General features: G+C 43.3%; 1 protein-coding gene across 7 annotated transcripts in view; it reads left to right on the top strand.

Annotated features, from left to right (window-relative positions):
- The first annotated feature begins 6259 nt into the window (after nt 1-6259).
- Nucleotides 6260-20861, top strand: part of BMPR1A (bone morphogenetic protein receptor type 1A) — a 435163-nt gene continuing 420561 nt past the window's right edge. For 6 of the 7 annotated variants that reach the window (XM_069240609.1, XM_069240610.1, XM_069240608.1 and 3 more), the window contains exon 1: nt 6261-6974. The gene's annotated coding sequence lies outside the window, so the exon portion shown is untranslated. Of the gene's footprint in view, nt 6975-20861 lie in introns of all 7 variants that reach the window. The other variant, XM_069240617.1, reaches the window with a different exon arrangement.

The following is a 20861-nucleotide window of genomic DNA, read 5'->3' on the forward strand; positions in this document are numbered from 1 at the left end:
TTTAATTTAGAAGGCAATGCATAAAGTATTTGTGCAATAAATCATACAGTAACACAGTGAAAACACCACAGAAATACACCACACAGGATTAGAAAAATACATGATATTTATCTGAATAAAATAAGGTTAAAACGACAAAGATTCAATAAACACAAGTTGAAATATCACTTTTGCAATTTTAAAAATAGTCTTAAATCTTAGGAATCAATAGTTGTCTCTTGGTTATACAAAGTACCTGGTTTGCATCGAAAATAACATGCATGGAGACCACAGAGGAGGAGATGTGTGGAAAAATAAGGTGTGCATTGGATTTTCTGACCCGGCACAAACGTTGCGATGTTTCTTTCCATGCTACAAGGGGCTTGCATCGTTTTTTGGCGCGCAGTCTTGGTTCCTCACTGCGAAGCAGGATCGTTTTGACACCCAGGGACGGTGCGGGGAACTTCTGGATGCGCTGGAAGACGACACTGGCGTTGTGTCGATCCAGTAGGCAATGTGCCGAATTTTCCATCGCAAGGCAGGTGCTTTGTTGAATTTCCACTTGGGAAGTCAGGCTGTGTCATTCTGGTTCAGCTGAGCAGCAATTTCTTGGTCGCAAGGCAGGCTGTGTGTCATTTTCATCAGGCTGTGCGTCGATTTTTGGCGCACAAGGAGTTTCCTGAAGAGATTCAGGGGGTTATTACAACTTTGGAGGAGGTGTTAATCCGTCCCAAAAGTGACGGTAAAGTGACGGATATACCACCAGACGTATTACGAGTCCATTCTATCCTATGGAACTCGTAATACGGCTGGTGGTATATCCGTCACATTTGGGACGGATTAACACCTCCTCCAAATTTGTAATAACCCCCTAAGTCTTTTTAGCCCTGAGACTTCAGAAAACAAGAGGCAAGCTCAATCCAAGCCTTTGGAGAGCAGTTCTCAGCAAAGTCACAGGTCAGCAGGGTAGCGGGCAACAGCAGGGCAGCAGTCCTTCTCAGCAAAGCAGTCCAGATAAGTCCTTTGGGCAGCAAGGCAGTTTCTCTTGACAGGCTGCAGGTTCCGGTCCAGAAGTGTCTAAGTTGGTGGTGTCAGAGAGCCAGTTTATATACCCAAAAATGCCTTTGAAGTGCGGAGACTTCAAAGAGTGGTTTTGAAGTGCACAGTTCCCCTTTCAGTACAGGCCTGCCTGTCAGGGTCACAGTAGGGGGTTTGGCAGTCCATTGTGTGAGGGCAGGCCACTAGCCTTTGAAATGTAAGTTTCAGGCCCTCTACCCTTCCAGCCCAGGAAGACCCATTCAGTATGCAGATGAGTGCAGGTGTGACTGAGTGTCCTGTGTATGTGGTTGTCTGGGTGAAATGCACAAGGAAGCTGTCAACCAGCCCAGCCCAGACATTGATTGGAGACAGGCTGTAAGGCACAGATGTTTTTTAAGTGCAGAGAAATGCTCACTTTCTAAAAGTGTAATTTCTAAAATAGTAATATAAAATCCAGCCCGCCCCCTCCCACCCAATAAGCAGGATTTTCTATTACCATTCTGGCCATACTAAAGATAACTGGGTTACCCTTTTCTGATCAGAATCTACCATTCAAAAAGTATATGAGGGCAGTCCTAATGCCAGTCTATGAAAGGAGCTGGCCTCACAGTAGTGGAAAACAAATTTAGGGGTTTTTCACTACCAGGACCTATAAAACACATATGTACATGTCCTGCCTTTTACCTACATAGCACCCTGCCCTTTGGGGTACCTATGGCCTACATTAGGGTGACTTATGTGTAGAAAAAGTAGAGTTTAAGGCTTGGCAAGTACTTTTAAATGCCAAGTCAAAGTGGCAGTGACCTGCACACACAGGCCTTGCAATGGCAGGCCTGAGACATAGTTAAGGAGCTACTTATGTGGGTGGCACAATCTGTACTGCAGGCCCACTAGTAGCATTTAATTTACAGTCCCTGGGCACATGTAGTGCACTTTACTAGGGACTTACAAGTGAATTAAATATGCCAATTAGGTATGACTCAATGTTAACATGTTTAAGGGAGAGAGCATATGCACATGAGCACTGGTTAGCAGTGGTAAAGTGTGCAGTGCCCTAAAACCAACAGAAACGTGGAGGGAGGGATGCAAAAAGTTGGGGGATGATCTCCCTAAGGCTGTCAGGTCTAACACATCTGCAAACAGAATTTAATCGAAAAAACTCATTGTGGTACTTGCTATTCTTTTCCTTGAGATATTGAATATTATTGTTTTGGTAGATTACTAATTGGCTCACTTAATCCAAAACTCCAAAATGGGTGTGTGTTTGCTGACTTGCCTTATCAAAGGCTTTGTTTGGAGTGTGATGGCTACGGCCTAATGGAGTCTGGCTGTGGGTTTTTGAGGTATTCCCTAGGAGTTGGTACATTAGTTGAACAGTTCTATTGAGGATGGCTATTTGGGAGTGCTGATTTGTGGGCTTAGGGGTTGGACCTGGTTTTGTATTGCACAGACAGAGACATCTAAAAAAATGGTTCAATGTGTAAGGTTTAGGCCAGCATGTTCTTAACTATCAGGAAGACTTTGTAGACCCGATTGTGGTGTAGTCTGGATTTGGCGGCTCCTCCAGTAATGCAGAGAAATGGGTTTACTTAGGATGCTGTTTATGCTCTTTGTGACAGGCCTGGTTATTGGTAAAACTGTAATCTATAAAGACTGATGACTGAAGTGGGGTTGAATTATTTAATTTGCTGTTTACACAAAGTTCTGAGCGTGAGTTTGCAGCCTGAGTTGTCATACTGGAATATGAACCATTGGGCATCAGGATACACGCCACATTACACTAGATGTTCCTGCTTTTGCAGATGCCTCGTCAGTGTATTATTTCCAAAGGTTATAGCGTGCTTGTATACTGACTTATTCCAGCCAAAGCTGATGTCAAAATTCAGTATGAATAAATATTAGGATCTTGAATTTTGTTATGACTGGAGTACACTGTTACCTTGTACCTCCCCCATTTAAACTGGTACATTACGATTTGTGATGAGCTATCCAAATACCATGATAATCCATCACGAGTCATGCACTCATGCAAGTCATGGTTTACTTGCTCAAGATGTAAGACTTTACAAGGAAGCCTGCCCATACCTCCAAGAATGCATACATTTTTAAAATGTGTTGTAGCAAGACTAACCAAGCTGATCTGGTGAGATGATAAATGAGGTGCTCTATTTTAAGGCTCTTATAAGCATTTCACACATTCCATGGCTTTGCAGGAAAATTACAAAGGGGAATTACACCACGGAAAGGAGGGAACAAATGCAGGATGTGTGTTTCTAAAGCATATTGGAGTATGTTATTTTAAAGGTAAAGATGTCCTCATAGTATGCTTATCCAGGTTATCAGAGACAAGCTCTCTACCGGAAGTGACATACAAGAAGCAGGTCTAGAATGACGAAAGAAAGAGCAAAACTTATCAATGCAAAGAGTCATCTACCTGAGGAATATTTCATAGTTTTCCTTCTCCAAGTTGTGCGCAAGTGCCCTATTATATGCTCAAGCCTACAATGGCAGCTGATAACGAGTATGCAGATGATTTTGTGTATACCAGCTCTTAGTTACAATGACTGACAACAGAGTTGACCTGCAGAGCTAATTAGGAGCTACAGCAAAATAAGACACGTCGGGATAGTAGGGTGAAAAAAATAACAAGAGGGGAAGTAGCCTAAACATAGGAAATGAAGAGGACCATGTTGTTAGGAGTAAAGGAGGATTTGTATCCACGCAGATGTAAAGTACTTAAAAAGAGCCAAAGACATTTGCAATTCAGATGTGTGGGAAACGATTAAAACCAGTAGTGGTTGCACCTCAAACTTTGTAGGCACTGAGCAGGTACTCATTCCCAATTGCGTTGTGTTATTTGGGGGTCCCTTTACGTTTTACCTCTTTTTTCAACAGTTCATCACTATTCAGGCGTGTTGACTCTTGCTATTGTCACTATAGGTTCTTCAGTAAACTACTCACACTGTTTCGTGTTCCAAGCATTACAAACGACTCTTTATCAGTGTGGATATCGCCTGCGTGGTGCAGTGGACATTTTCATGGTGCCCATGCAGAAGATAGGATGTTTTGGAAGGATGCATATTTATTTTGAGATCAGCCGAGACTATCGACCAATAATGTGGTTTGAACCACAATTCCTTTGTGGAAAGACTGAATAACCTTAACTTGTCTAGACGGCAGGAAAGAAGGTAAAACTAGCAAGTAATGGTGACATTCAAATCATCTACGCTGTACACGCAGCACCTGTAGGCAGACATTTTTTTCTATAAATCGTTTCTTCTAAATGAGAATGTGATACTCGGGACATTTAAGCCTGTTTGACACATCTGCGCACGAATCAGAAAAAGCCAAGTACTTTAACATGTTTTAGTTCCTGCCGCATTGGTCTAATCATGACTTTCACACCTGACTAAATATATTATGCGTAGTAAATATACCATTGCAGCTCGGTTCTCTGACGGAAAAGGGAGTGCTTAGTAGCAGGGTAACCCTTGATAAAGCATCCGAAAAAATTGGGCATTTCAGTATAAGACAATGCATATCTACTATAGTTGACTTGTTCTGCGTTACAAATGAGCTGGTATCTACTAGTACCTCCACTTTTGTTCAGAAGCAATTTAAAATGTCAAGTAATACGGTTTTGCTTTCGAATTGACAGACTCACAATTCCTCTCAACCATTTACTATTATTTGTATATAAATAATACAAATGACTTAAATGATAGCGCCCGTAGACTCTATTATTAAGGTTACTTTGCACAGGAAGCAACTTAGAAGTCTGGGACACGTATAGGCCGAATACCAGTTTAACTTTTTCGAAATTGTATTGGTTTCGTTATTAAATATTGGAGGTTTATTTCATTTGTGGGTGCTTGCTAAACACTGACAATTTTACAGCATTTGAGTTCAGCAATATTGATGCTACTGTGGGGTGCACAATTCCCCTGCTCCGAGTATCTGTCTATTCTTCCGAGTGCTCACAACTGGCTGTGGGGCTCCTGGCTAATACGCCCAGGTAGGCAGAATGGTTCATCATATTGTGCTAGTGCCATATGACCTGTAAAACTCGCACCTCACAGTTTTCGTAGGCTCCTGGTCAGTGCTTCATTTGTAAATAAAAAGTGTCGGTGCCCAAAGCTCTCCTCTGAAACGCGCGGCTGCTGCAATTAAATGTGCGAGCACAGAATACCGAGGCAGCGTAATCCTGAAGCCATCTCGGGGCTCTTTAATCCATTTACAGCCACTCCCTGCCCCTTCATTTCACATGTGCAGCGTTCTGTTTTCTCCTTTTGTGATGCTTTTTCTGTTTATTCTCCTCCTCTATCTTTCCCATATGTGTATTTTGCTCACAGTAAATGCTTAAGGCAGAAAAAAAAGTACCAGCTTCAAAAATGAGTGCCAATTCTACCCGCACCGGAAACCACCGGTTCAAATTAAGCACTGCTCCGGGTGCTTCCACCTTACCTTTTTAGAGAAGTGCCATTGTGTTGTTGTGTTGGGTTGTTGCACAAACAAACCCATTACTTAGACTTTTTGGACGAATAATTTTTTTTTATCTGTTAAAACGTTTTTTGGAGACATATTATTAGCCATTTATCAATTGCACGCCACGAGGAAAATACAAATAACCATATTACCGCTTTAAATTCTCTTCGTCTTGTCCTAAACATTCGCAAGTGTATGAGTACCACATTTTCAGCATTATGGTGCACAAGACCGTGTCAGCAGGCGCTGCATGAAAATAAAACGTTTATATGAGTGTGAAAGATTTACAAAACGCTGTTACTGTTTATTTTATTTTTAAATTTAGACATGGTCGGTTCCTAGGCAACTTTAGTTACCATAGAGGCAGAGACATAGGGCTACAGACACCAAACAAACGAATTCCTCTCTTGGCTTTTTAGAAGACGAATTTTGTTGTACGGCCCAAGTGGCAGTGTGTGTGGGGTCCCTGTGCACGAGTAAACTGCGTCCGTGTTTATAAGTGGCATCTTCGGGGTAGGCCAGAATATGCTGCAGATGGCATCGTAAGCACAGCCGCTCCGTGATTTATTACCCTCGAAACAAAACGAATCCTTAGTAGGCTTTTTTGTATTTCCACATTCTGATTTACACAGCAGCCCTTCCTCCCCCTTAACAGACTGAAATGCCGTGGCGCAGATTGGATTACTCTGTAAATGTTGCTGAAGAGGGGGAGGGATAAAGAGAGCGGAGATCAGGTTGCACATTTCTGCGGTCCAGGGCCTTCTCTGAACCACTACGTTTCAAGGTTGGAGCCATGCTGGCTGGGTTACGAATATGCAGTCACCACATTTTCTAGAAGAAAAAAAATCTGGGCGCTCTCCTCGGGAAGGAGCGAGCGAGTCAGCGCACCTCGGAGAGACTCAAGCCAACATTAGTTTCTTCTCCCAGCAGAAGAAAGGGTGTTTTTTTAGGTTGAGCCTAGGCAGCGCGCATGCGCGGTCTTCGAGTCATGCAGCTTTCAGTAAAAGGACTTAGATCCCGCCTGATGCTCTAAGCTTCCGTGTTTGAACTGGACCAACCCAGCTACGCTTGTTGAATGCTCAGGCGCCCGGTGGGGGCGCTGCACACTCCTGCCGGCTAGAGGCAGGCTAAACAACACAAGCTGCACACGGGCACCGGCGGCAGCAGAAAGTGATCCTCGGCGCTGGCAGGCGGAGACGGCCGGGCAGGGGAGAGGCAGGCCCCAGCCCAGGGTTAGCTCGGGCGCCGAGGCGGCCTATCACAGCCAGCCTGCGGGGGCGCAGGGGGGCTCTGCAGGACTCCGCCCCGCAGGGACAGAGGGGCTGCTCCTCCAACGTGCCTTGCTGCTGTGAAGTGGATTTTACTAGATGGTTGTGTACGGTTTTCTATGGTGTTTACATCTGGTTCCTCTGGCCCAGTAGCGTGGACTTTGGGGATCGGAATTTCAGCGAGCATGGAGAGCCTCGACCACGGTGAGTGTGGGCGAGACTGGTGGGTGGGTGTGTGGGGCTCGCCCCAGGCGCCGAGGTGGCACTGCGCCGAGGAGCCGCGGAGGAAGGCCGCCGGGGAGCCACGGGAGCAGGAGGCAGGCAGACCACAGGCTCTGCTGCTGCACAGGCAAGCGGCGCGCAAGGTCGCGTGGCCTGCGGCCTGTGCGGGGCTGTGCCTGTCCGACCGGTACCTGGTCGTGGGGAGCGGTCAAGAGCAGTGTGTCCCTTCAATCACTGCTCTTTGAGTTGTGTTAAAACTATCCCATTAACATATCTAATTTAGAATATACAAAATCTGCATACCAGACGCACTTTCCAATTTCAGTCCCAGTTTGAGACCATTGGCTGTTTTTGGATGTATTATCGTTTTTTTTTTTTTTAATAACATCCCGCCCCCACTCCCACACACTCTTCAGCGTAGGTTGTTACTAGCGTATGCTGCTGAATGGGATGTAGTTCCCTTTTTTATGTCTTTGTTTGACCCGCAAACACCTTTTTAACGCAGCGACACTAATATCTCTCATTATTTTACGCACACCCGAAACAGGATTGCACTACAAATCAAAAATAATTCCATAACTGCACAGACCTTTTAGACCTCGAAGGATGCAGTGGGGACTGCCTAGTTTTTAACACGGCACGATCCACTGAACAGCGCAAACCATTGCTCACAGGAGCCAAATAGCAGAAGCCCTGTGGTTGAAAGCAGGGCATTTTGAACCGTCATCCAAAGAATCACTTTCTTTAAGAGGAATGCATGTAGTGCAAACAGCTATATTAATTCACTTATGCTGCCTTTTTTAATTTCTAGTCAGCACTTTTCCAGTTCATAGATTCGTGCACCTTCATGTCTCCGAATTCTAGGTAACAGTTCTTCTTAGCCACAACGTTGTGTGCTTTACCAGTGGCCACATCGTTATGGATAATGCAGGACTAACTGTGTGCATATGCCTGGATGCACATGGCACGTTGTACACAGCACCGCGTTCTGCCACCACAAGGCACAAATTAAAAACCGTGTCCATGGGGAAAAATGGCAAATAATCAGGACTTTATACTCTGTCAGAGCTTGTTTTGCTCGTGTGTGGGATTATACAAACTGTGCTGTCTTGGTTCTCCGTTGTTGTACTTCAGTGTTACCTTAGTGAACGAACATCTAAAGTGCACGAAGCAGATATCAATCCAGGATTTAAAATTGCATAGTTCAGCCTCTTACCATTTCATGCTTTGAATTTTGAAGAAAGTATTTAACCCATAATGTATCTGCAAGTGGCTGTGTTAATACTTCACTACGTGCTTGATAGGCATAACGTTTTTTAGCCAGTGTTTATTTTACAACAACATTGTACCACTCTTGTTAAAATCCAAGTGAAAAAAGGCAATGTTTTCTCTTGCAACTGCCAGTGCTGTAGATTGTAAACAGACTGCAATATTGATATATTTTCTATTATTTTTAATATTTTTTTGTAACCAATGGTGCTCACCTATTTTGGAGATGGTTGGATACCCTGCAGCCCCTGTCAATTCCACAGTAATCCCTCTGCGACCAGTAAAGCATTGGCTTCTACTTTATAGACTGGCGCCAATTGATGTTTCAGCCAAAGCCGTGATGTAACTGGGCAGTCGGAAACGTTAGTGTTGCTGGTGGTACACTTGTAAGTTTGCAGGAGTACCTATATTTGTGAGTGGTTCTATAATAGAATTTGATGTAAAACGACTATGCCCACCTTTTGTAACTGTTTCTGGAAGACGTGGAGGAAGGCAGACAAAGCATTATCCTTCCGGAATAGGAAGACCACCTGACGTTGTAGGCCAGAAATCTTGGGTAAGTGTTGGGAAAGGAAATGTCACTCTAAGGTATAATCAGTCAAGGTACTTGATAAGAGTACGTTATAAGGTTAACCGCAACGTTCTTTTACCTGGAAAAATCAAATCAGACGTACCAAAGTGATGTTTAGGCGAGGTAGTCAGAAGTGATATATGTGATTGGGTTAGACTTCATTAGGCGCCCGCCGTGTTATTCCACCCACACAGACGTCAGAAAAACTAATGTGAAGCATTACCCTAGGGTGAACTACCTGGGAAATGGACATTTAAGACTATTAGGGATAGGAGGTTGTCCAGATTACTGTGGTGGTCAGTGTCTATGAGACAATGGTCTTCTGTAAAGCTTGTCACATGAAATCCCAACAGTTCAGCTAGAATGATCAGCGGGCTTCAGCTGTGATTGGCATATCTCTAAGCTCAAGAATTAACGCACATAAATTAATGTGGACTAGTAGCACATGTTCTAGGTTTCATGAATTGGCTTCTGCCAACGAAAAGCATTTAGTGGTTTATCGGGAATCCCAATACTACCAAAATTGTTCTTCACCTGCAGCTTGGACCCTTTGCTTTTTATATAAACATTTACAAGGAATTTCGTTGTGTACCTATGTGTAAATACACAATAATTAGGGGAGAGGATGTGGCGTAGTGGCCAGCGCTGCCGATTTTGGAACTGGAGAACCAGATTCGAGTCTTGGCGTTGGTTCAGCATCCTGTGATTCTCCCCAAATCACTTAATCTCCCTGTGCCTACACAAACACAAATGAATGTGTCCTTGCTAATTTAACTAGCATTCATAGAAAGCGCTCTAATATTTTATTGAGTTAGCACTATTTAAAACTGTGTGCTATATACATCTTTTTATTTCACCCACTTGTTTGCCGCCCTTTCCCCTTTTTTTGTTCCTTAATATTGGAAAAAGTTAACTGTTAACTTCCGCTCTTGTAGCATCTTTCTGCTTTTCCAAGAGCTAATTAAAACATGTCTTTTTAACATCAGTTATTTGTGAATGCCAGGATGAGACTTGATGCTTCCTCCTCTTATAGCTGTTAGTGCTGGGATACTTCGTACGGAAAGAGCTGTGTTTTGCACTATACTAAATCCCCATAAAATAACGTTTTTGGCAATGCAAATAAGACAACGTTATTGTTGATAATTCAGCAGATGTTTGTTATACCTCCGAAAGCCCACCTTGCTGTTTCAGACAGAAAACGTGTATTTTATTACTTGATAAGGTTTTGTATTAAATCTAGGACTGCTGTTTTAAGGGTTTAAAAACAAATAAATATATCTGTTCTGTTGTCTGTGTGTTCTCCAGTGTTAATGATTCAGATCGGAAATCTTTATTAGGTTTAAAACCATAAAATACAAAATAGCTTAATCACACATAATACTAAAACAGTCGTTTAAAACAGATTGTGCAAATACATGTCAGAGCAAGTGTTGGCAAAGCCAATAGATATTGCCTATACAAGAGCTATTTGCTTTGGCATTGTTTTTACCATGTTGCACATCAGAAAGGCTGCTGTTCAGCATAGCTAAATGTTAGTGGCATGGAGTGTCCTAGAGTATTGTGGAGTAGGGAGCGTATAGTGTGTAGAGGAGACTAGGGTTTAGTGGTACAGTGTTGTGGTGGGGTGGAACAGGATGGAGTGGGTTGGAGTGGTCTCAGGTAGTGGGGTGGACTGGAGTAGAGTGAGGTAGATTGAATAGAGTGGGGCATTTTTTTGGGTGTGGGCATATTGTTTTGAATTGGGGTGGGGAAGATTGTTTTGGCGTGGAGTGAGGCATATTGGAATCGGTCAGATTGTTTTGGTTTGTACTGAGACAGATTGTAGTAGGGTAGGTTGTTTTGGATCGTAGTGAAGCAGACTGTTTTGGAATGGAGTAGATGGATTGTTTTGGATTGAAGTGGGGCAGACTGTTTTGGAATGGAGTAGGCAGATTGTTTTGGATTGCAGTGGGACAGATGTGGGTGGGGCGGGCTGGGGTGAGGTGGACTGGATCGGGTGGATAGGGGTGAGATGGATTGGAGTGGGGCGGATTGGAGTGGGGTGGATAAAGGTGAGGTGAACTGGATTGGGGTGGGACAGATTGTTTTGGATTGGGATGGGGCATACTGTTTTGAATTGGAGTGGGGCAGATTGTTTTGGATTGCTGAATTGGAGTCGGGCAGATTGCTCTGGATAGAAGGGGCAGATTGGAGTGGGTGGAATTGGAGTATTGAAGTGTGGCGGATTGCTTTGGAGTGGAGTGTGGCGGATTGTTTGGGAGTGGAGTGGGGCATATTATTTTGGGTTGGAGTGAGGCAGATTGTATTGGAGTGAGGTATATTATTTTGGTTTGGAGTGAGGCAGATTGGATTCGATTGGAATAGGCCATATTGCTTTGGATTGGAGTGGGGCAGATAGTTTTGGTTTGTACTGGGACAGATTTTAGTGGCACATATTGTTTTGGATTGTAATGGGGCAGATTGTTTTGCATTGTAGTGGGGGAAATCCTGAGTGGGGCAGATTGTTTTGAATGGAGTAGGCAGATTGTTTTGGGTTGGAGTGGGACAGATTGGGGTTAGGTGGACTGGATTGGAGTGGGGCAGGTTGCTTTGGATTGGAGTAGGGCAGGTTGGAGTGGGGCATATTGTTTTGGATGGAGAGCAGAGTGTTTGAATTGCTGTATTGAAGTGAGGCAGATTAGAGTGTGTGGCAGGGAGTATTGGAGCGTGGTGGCGGATTGGGCTGGAGTGTGGTGGATTGGAGTGCGCATATCGTTTTGGAAGGGGTTGGGGCAGATCGCTTTGGATGGGAGTGGGGCAGATTGCTTTGGATGGGAGTGAGATGGACTGGGGTGGATTGGAGTGAGATTGACTGGATTGGAGTGGTGATGAGTAGGGTGGTTAAAGGTGAGGTGGACTGGATTGGAGTGGGGCTGATTCCATTGGAGTGGGGGGGATTGAGTTGGGGCAGACTGTTTTGGATTGGAGTGGGGCAGACTGTTTTGGATTGCTGCATTGGAGTGGGGCAGTTTTTAGGTTTATCAGAGCGGAAGCGCTGCTCTTCTCGACATGCAATATATTCTGTCGGCTTCAACCACACCCATCTCAAACTCAACACTTTAATTTGTTCCTGGGCCTGCCTTTCAAAAACCCCTTGATGTTGTTGGCAAATGTTTTATGTTGTCCCACCATGAGGCTGACTTGTTACTGCCTTGGAGACTGACGCCGTTGCATGAAATATTGCCCCATCGGCCAGATACCTTAGTGTGGTGCACTATTTTTTCTTTTGCCTCATGGCGGTATGTTGTTTCTAAGTTTTCCTTGACTTCGGGCATTTTGCTGTGTTTGTTTGTAATGTCTGTTGAGACTTAAAAAAAAAATTGTGGCCATTTTATGTATCGCTAACTCGACATGAAGGTATTGGAGTGTCTTTTTTTTGCAGTTTTATATAGCGCAACTTCAATACAAAGGTATTACAGAGCTTTACATGAGCACCTGTTACATTCCATAAAACACATTCATTTTGGTAGCAAGGGGAGATCGAGTTATTTTCCCAGAGTCATAGGGTGTTGAGCCGGCAGCGAGACTTGAACCGTGTTCCCCAGCTCCTAGGTCGGCAGCTCTGGCCCTTATGCCACCTCCTCTCTCTTAGGGATCTTTGTCTGGTGTGTGTTGGGACTGTCTGGGAATGACTTGTTTTAAAAATAGCACTTGATAATGCAGGTTCTGCCATTTCCTAGTGCTGCAAGCAGCTGCCATTCTGAACAAAATCGCTATAATTCATTTGTAGTTCAGCTGCCTCTTCTGTTAATCTTTTTGTATGCAGTCAATGTCTTTAATAGTTAGGCTGGTATTGCCAATGTAGAGGAAAAATTCATTTAAAGTTTAACACAGAAATATATATCAGCCCCATGTCTTTGCTCCTAAATCTTCTGACCCCCTCCCCCTTATTCTCTTGGTTAAATGTCACAAAGGTGCCTCTCTGTGGCTTGTTTGGTGGTATGAAAATTTAGGTAAACCCACTAGAAAGGGTTGCATCTCTAGGCCATCACAGCCAGTCTGTAGGGATGAGAAAAAACGCTCCCAAGATGGTGGTCTTATTGCGTCCTCTCTCCTGCATCAACAGGGTTGCTGTGGCACCTGGCATACTTCCACTACACTCCAAACCAAAACACACAAGTAAAATATATTGTCATTTACAATGCCAATAGCTCTCACTCTCACAAATGCGAGACCTATTGCATTGCAAATTCTTGTTTTTGTTTGGAATGGGGCAGATTGTTTTGAATTGCTGTATTGTAGTGGGGTAGGTTGGGAGGATTGGAGTGTGGTGCGCTTGATTGGATTGGCGAGTGGTTGTGGATTAGTGTGGGTCAGATTGGATCGAAGTGTGGTGGGTTTGGGCATACTGCACGATTATGTGTTGAAATATGATTTTGAATAGTTAATACTTGTTCAGAATAGAGTAAAAAATGTCTCTGTATAGGGCAGGGGTCTTCAAACTGAGGGGCGGGCCACCCTGTGGGGCTCAAGTGATCTCAGGGGGTGCCTCAGACCCTGGACAAAGGAAGCATAATGCAGATAACAGTCCTTTTGTTTTAAGTAGAAAAACTTTTATGGCCTTTTTAAAAAGGTAACAGAACTTAACTGCAATGTTTAAATAAGGCTAGGCATATTTAGACATTGGCAACTTAATAGAATAATTGTGAAAAATTCTGAGGAAGGGGGCCTGATTTACCCCCCCCCCCCTCCCCACCCCCAGTGGTGACGGTGGGGGCGGCATTAAAAAGTACAATTCCCCCCCGCCCCAGATTAATATATAGTCCATATTAGGTCCACTAAAATCTTACTGGGACTGCTCAAGAGAGGCAGCTCTATCTACCTTTGTGAAAATGAAATTGTGATAACAATGAATGATCACCTACATTTCCATTCGATTAACCAAAAATCTTACAATTTGAAAGTAATGTAAATTAAATTGGAATTTATAGTGGTCTCCTGCAGCTGCTGTGTGACAGGATCACCGGTGATAGACCTGCATTTCAAAGTCAGTCAATTTGTTCTAAAGGGAAGAAGCAGTTGCATGCTGGAATTTAAGAAATACTATGAACACAAGAATCCACGAAAGATGACTTGATATGGTGAGGCTAGGTGGTTTATAGAAGTAATCCAGTGGAACTGCATTGATGGAGCCATGAGAGGGGCGAGTTATGGACAGCCTTCTATACAAAGTCCTTACAATTTGGTTCATCCATGAAATTGAAAACTATGTAGTCGACCTGTTCTGTTTTGGGGGTGGGGCCAACCCAATAAACCCGATGTGTAGAAACTATGTTACTAGCTATAATCTCACATTTATAGACACCTGTTGACTTTGCTAACCAGTACACCACTTTAATATTTAAGTGGTGGGTATCTTCAGAACATGAGCATTCTTTAAGACTATCACTAAAGGCTCAGTCTCTCGTGGCAACTGAAGGACCCTGGTCGTAATTGGATGGTCCAATCTCTCAGTTGTGAGTATAGATTTACATTACTGCACATGGTTGTTTTAGGTGCTTGCTGATTTGCTTTTGGCCAGGATGATGGTACAGTAGGACTCACCACCTGCACACTATGAGGGGTTTGATTAAAATTTGCAGGGTCAAGGGGAGCCTGATTTGCCTGGGACCCCATCCCGACGGTTATCCTCTGAGGGAGCAGTTGCCCCAGCATGTGGTGGTGCATAATGAGATGTTATTTGAGTTTGTACAGGATCCATATCCATTCCATTACTCCTGATATTTCCTTGATTGATCATAGTTTTTAAGGATGTGTCTATATCTCTTAGGGTGTCAAGCAAAGGTTCAAAAAGTTTAGACAGGACACCCTCAAGTGTGGCTGTGAAAGAGGGATGGATTGAATCTTCCCCACGGCATCCCAGCCCTGCATCTAGTACAGTTCTTTACAATGTCAGTCACCTTCATCCTTTTTTTTTTTTTTTTACTCGCCAGCCTTTTACAATAAATAAAAATTTTCTTTTTAAGGTTTTTAGTTTCTTTAGAAGGGGGATGATTAATTAAACTGTTATCGATTTGTATGTTTATTATTGAAAACACAAGGTTTAAATGCTGAGGTAGCTTCATTAATTGTGGTCAGGCCTGGTGATTATGAGTCCCTAACATCTGTGGCTTCAGGGATAGTCTAGAGAACTTTTTTGGAGGCCGCCAGTTGCTCCTAGTTAGAAATGGGACTTCTGATTGTTTAGGGTATGCACCTCAGCCAAGCAGAATTCACCCACTCTAGTCCGGGCAAGCCAGATACACAAACTAAATTAACCTGTGCTCACACTCTGTAGCCTTGCACAGAACAGGCAGGCTTAACTTAGAAGGCAATGTGTAAAGTATTTGTATAATCCTCTCACACAGTACCCCAATGTCAGCACCACAAAAAGACTCCACACGGTAGTAAAAAAATAGAGAATATTTTATAGGTTTAAACAAGATCAGAAACAAAAGTAATCCAATTAATAAGGCTTAAAATATGTAATTTGATACTGTTGCCAGAAGCAGAGTTGTTCGGCACACAGACGTGATTTAAAGGAAAATGTGGAGGTGCTTTACGCCTGATAAATACCGTAGTTCCCTGGATGCGCTCTTGCCAATCGAGTGGTCTGGAATGTTGTCTTTACCGAGGCTCGGCTTTCTTCCCTGCACTGCAGGAAGAAATACTGGTGTTGGTGAGAATGGAGGTTGGAAGGAAGGAGTGAGGGCTCTTTTGGTTGCTCTGGCCCCAGACTCGTCGATTCAGGTTAGTTATGGGCGATGGGGATGGAGGCAGCTTCCCCGATGTAGGCGGTCCCAAGTGTGCCGGCAAGACCGCCGAGCAGACTTCCTACTCTGGCAAGCCGCAGGCTTTGCTGCAGCGGAGGACACCTCACAAGGCGCGTGGAGGCGGCTTCCCTATTGGAGGTGTACCACTCGCCCCTTCACAACCGCTGAAGAGACTTCTTGCGGGAGCGGCCTCGCACCGGTCCCATGTAGACTCAAAGGCACGACGGTGTTCTCGGTGATTGTGGGGGCCACACTGGCGAAGGAATTCCTGCAGAGAGGGGTGGCTCCTCTGGCAGATCAGATGATTATGCAGATCGACAGCGGTGGTCTCTTCCGTCCATGGAGATGGCTGGCAGCGACTGGTTGGGCTACACTGGGTGCAGTTCTTGGCAGAGCAGGGCACAGAAACAAGGCCTCAAGACTCCCTGGTGTTGCTTGTGATGGTGTTATGCTGGGCAGAGGTCAGCAGGCAGTGGAGCAGCTCATCAAATTCTGCAGCAGTTCCTGGAAACAGTCACACACAGCAAGGTGGCAGTCCTTCTAACACAGCAGCCTTTACTCCAGCGGAGTTCCTTCTTGGTCCAGAGGTGTACTGATGAGTGGGTTAAACTGCCTTTAATGTGTGGGATGACCTACGAAGAATTCTTGTAAAGTGCTCTTTAATGTCAGTCTCGGCTCCAGACAGCCAATGGGAGATAATCAGCCCTCTTGTGTGTATATCCCGGCCCTTTCCCTTTCCCTTTCGAGATATGTGTGAGATCCTCCCAACCCCTTGTCCAAAAAGACCCAACAGTATTCAGATATGGCTGAGTATCCTGTGTTGTGGTGTCTGAAGGGAATGCACAAGTGGAACTGTCACCCAAGCCTTGCGTGTAATAGAGAGAGGCTGTAGACTTACAGGACAGTGAGTGCGGAGAAATGTTCACTTTCTGAAGGTAGCATTTCTAAAATAGTCGTAATAAATCCAACCTTACCAGTAAAAAGGATTTCTTTTTACCATTCCATGGTACTAAACATGACCCAGCCACTGCTCAGATCAGGAATTACAAATTAAAGGCATTGTAAGGAATTCCCAATGCAGGCCTATGAGAGAGGTAGACCTCACAGTGATGAAAAACCACTTAAGGGTTTTTTTGTCACTAGGACATGTAAACTGGCAAAAGATTTCCTGCCTTTTTACTTACCTGGCACCCTGCCCTATGGGCTCCCTAGGACCTGCTTGAGGGGTGACTTGTATGTAAGAAAACGGGAGTGTAAGGCTTGGCAAGAGGGTTTAAATGCCTAGTCGGGTGGCAGTGGAACTGGACACTCATGCTCTGCAGTGGCAGGCCTGACACATGTTTACAGGGCTACTCCAGTGGGTGCTGCAGGCCCACTAGTAGCATTTCATTTTTGGCCCTGGGCATATGATATGCGACTTTACAAGGGTCTTACAGGTAAATGCGCAGCAGGTGTAGTGTTGCACTATTAAATGTTGTCAGGCGGCCCCCACAGATTCACAGGCAGAGCTGCGGCTGGGAGATGAAGGGTTTCATTGATTATTTTGACAACCATGGAATTTTATCAATCAGCAATGAGTTTGGTGAATTATTAAAAAAGCTACCGTTTCGGGTGACTGGGTTACCAATAAATTGTTCTGTTCCTCCTTTTTTAAAAAAATTTTTTTTTAAGGACCGATTGGGTTTGTATTGTTACTTTTTGCAACCAAAGGAAACTTTAAGACACTTCATAGCGCATACGTTCCCATGTTCACTTCTTTGTGACTGAAGAATTTTATACCCTCCCTTCTGTAACCATACAATGCCTGAAAGCAATGCTGTAGGTTAAGTCTAATTTTTTGAAAAATGACCTCCGATTAACTTTTAAGAATCCTCCGACCTTTCACACTAAGCTTTGGTCAACACTGCGTCATTAATTAGTATGTTGTGTAGAATATCCTATATGTATGGTCAGTTGGTGGAAAGATTCTACAAAATACCTACGGGTTTGTATGTTGTTGTGCAGGAACGTTTTCTATTTTAGTTGAGGTACATTAGGCAGTTTGTGCCTTTTTACTAAAATGTTAGGACTTGCATATTCTCATTGGGGAGTTAAATATTGCGTATTTGGCCTTAGTGATTGCACGAACATCAATGCGTTCATAACCCATTCTCCGTTTGAGTATTGTTTATAATTTATGGCAATTACTTAATTCCCATTGATCACACACAGAAAACACGAAGAAGCCAAGATGTATATTGTACATGTAATGTAAAAGGTACATTATTGGTTATGTGGTGCAATAATGCCATATTGGGGTTCTATGAAACCTTAAAAACTGCTCTCTCTCTTACACCTTGTGATTTCCCATCACTATAATCTTGTATTTAGCATTGTAGAGTCAAAATTCATAGTTGCCTGTTGTGCATCCCCTACATATTGCTTGGTAATTGTGATTAATTTGACATTAGGCAAAAATGTAAGGATTGTGCCAGCCCCATTCGCTGCCTGTTTTCAACCACTGAGATAATAAAAAAGATGAGTGGCTTTGCAATATGTTTCTATGATACTAACTCTGTTTCTGGTGACATTTAAAGTAAATTTGATCTATGGTCTTGTAGTTTATAATGTTACCTAAATCCCATCATATATTCACATTTAATTTAATCACCAAGAAGGAAATTGCTCTGTGGACTGTGCTATAGAAGAACACAGTATTCAAGTTTATGCTGACTTCAAACTCTATGTTCGCTTCATACATTTCTATTTGCCTAATGGTTTAACCTTAAATGTGAAGCACCCTCACTTCTCCTCCCTGGTATCTTCATTCAACCCTATCAAGAGCACCCAGCCCCCTAAAAGCCCTTTTTAGCATTTTCATCGGGCACGGTGGGTTTTGGCCTGTAAAAATATATTCCCACACTTAGCACACCTTCAAATGGTAAACCAGAAGAGTCCGCCTTCTGGAGAAAATGTCTGCATAGAACTCTTGCATATAATAAGATGTCAAATCCATCGTGGAGGGATCGTTTGATTTAGAAAATTCACAGTAGTCCTTGTTTTCAGTATCACACAGATCCCATTCCGCCCCATGCTAAAATACCCCTCCACCACACCCTTGTTTTTCAAGCTCTAAGCTTGCAGTACTGTTAGTTCAAAAGACGGTCCACCCCAGCCGACTCTCCCCCTCTTATCTCCTTTTCTTCATACCTCTTCCTAAGCCCTACACAATTAATTTCTTATTCGTTGACCATCCTTTTTTTATTTTATTTTTTTAAACTTTACCTCAGCCCTCAACCGCTACCTATACCCTAGCTCTGCTATCAGTTCACATACCTATATTTGTTATGCATTCTATTTTTTTCCACAAACGATAACTGTGGTTGTAGGACGTTGGTGCAAGCCTAAAATTTTATTTTTTACTCTTAGATTCGAATGTGGACACATTTCATGAATAACCTTTTTTTTGTACTACTTCCACTCCTTCTACTGCTCTCGTTATACAGATCCTCACAATATATGCATTACATTGATGAAAGTTCCCAAAAGGAACTGAGGCTTCTGGATTCTGAGGCTAGGCTTACCGCAGGCAGGACAAAGCCTCTTTTATGTCTGTTTGCATTTGAGGTAGGTTACCAGCATATTAGGTCTGTATCATGTTAGTCATAATCTGTTACATAAGTGAAGTACCACCTAACGCAAGATGGCAGTTAGTTGACAACATAGTTTAACATTTACACCCAGGATGTAGAAATGCAAAAGAATGTTTAACCCCAGTGTTGCGCATGGGATTAGCAACTCTGTCCCAGCATTGCCCTGAGTTCCTCGTTGATATTGGGCGTACGATGCAGTATTGCAGAAAACAAGTATAGTTACAAAAGTGTTGCTTTCAAGAAACCTGTTGCTCTAAACACAACGGAGTTTCGCTATTTTTATACTGAATTGATCTGTCAAATTATAACAGTTAAAAAAACAAGCACATCCACGTAGCCACCCACAAGCAGCCCACATAGGGTCTTTATTCGTTGATGTCCTTTGGAGGGTATGCTTGACAACAACTCTTTGATGATTAACTTCTTCCTTTCTGAGAGGTCATCCCTAGAAGCTGGGATGAATACATTCATTCACATGTACAGATGAGATAATGATGCATCTGTTACCCCAGATACAGGCTGTTTGAAGTAGATTTGAGGTTTTAACTTTGCGGCAAACTAGCTGTAGTTTTCAGGATAATCTCCCTTATCCCACAAAAACTTAAGGGCCTGAATTAGATCTTGGTGGGGGAGTTACTCGTCACATCGGTGAACGATTTTCCACCCGCCGAAATCCCATTACATCCTATGGCATTTATATTTCGGCAGACGGGATATCGGTCACTATTGTAATGGAGTAACCTGTCCGCCACTATATAAATCAGGCCCTAGGTCTTCTAGGGTGGCATTTACTAGGTTCCCCTTGTCAAGAACGGTAGGTTCCTTTGCTACTTCTGGTAAATGTCTGATTAAAGAGTTGAGTGTTGACTGACCCTTAGTTTTGCTTTTAGCTGTCCCGTTCATAATCCTAATGGGGAACTAATAATTATGTTGCTGTCAGTGTTCCATTTCCTTGGACACCTAGAAACGTGCTCGGTGTCCGGAAGCAGAACACTCTTAAGCAGTTGAAGAAGCACATGTTACTGGCAAGTTGGAGCTTTGAGCATACGTAATTGGCCATTGGTGCTACTGTGGGAGGTCATAGTCTGGCCCAACATAATAAGCTTCTGATTAAGTCTTGCAGAGATAAAACTGAGCAGAGTCAACTGGGAGTGTCTGTACAGCTCTGAAAAATGTAAAGAAACTTTGAAGTATAGTACTTTAAAATAAAAAAGTATTGCAGAAAGAGCAGCCATGTGCAAAAGCATTTGCTCAAAGCTTGGTGAACAACCAGTCCTTGCAAGGGAATGCTTAGAGGCTGTGTGTGAAGAAATAAGTAGGCCAGGGTGAAATTTCCTTTATGCTGGTATAATTGCAAGTAGTTTCGGGAATTTTGCAAAATTCTCAAAATTACACTATTATGCAACACCGTATAACTGCACACTATTCCTGCCAAAACTTTATCACAAGCATGCGGGAACAAAACAAACGACCAGAATGCACAGTTGCTGTTTGTAGTGTTAGAGTATTTTGCGCTATTTATTGTGCATGATATGTCTTTGTGCCCAAAATGTACTTATTTGGCTCAACAATATGGTGCCAAAAGCTGGTTTTGCATTTCGTGTAA

Source organism: Pleurodeles waltl, chromosome 6, assembly GCF_031143425.1.
Source record: "Pleurodeles waltl isolate 20211129_DDA chromosome 6, aPleWal1.hap1.20221129, whole genome shotgun sequence".
Taxonomy (NCBI): domain Eukaryota; kingdom Metazoa; phylum Chordata; class Amphibia; order Caudata; family Salamandridae; genus Pleurodeles; species Pleurodeles waltl.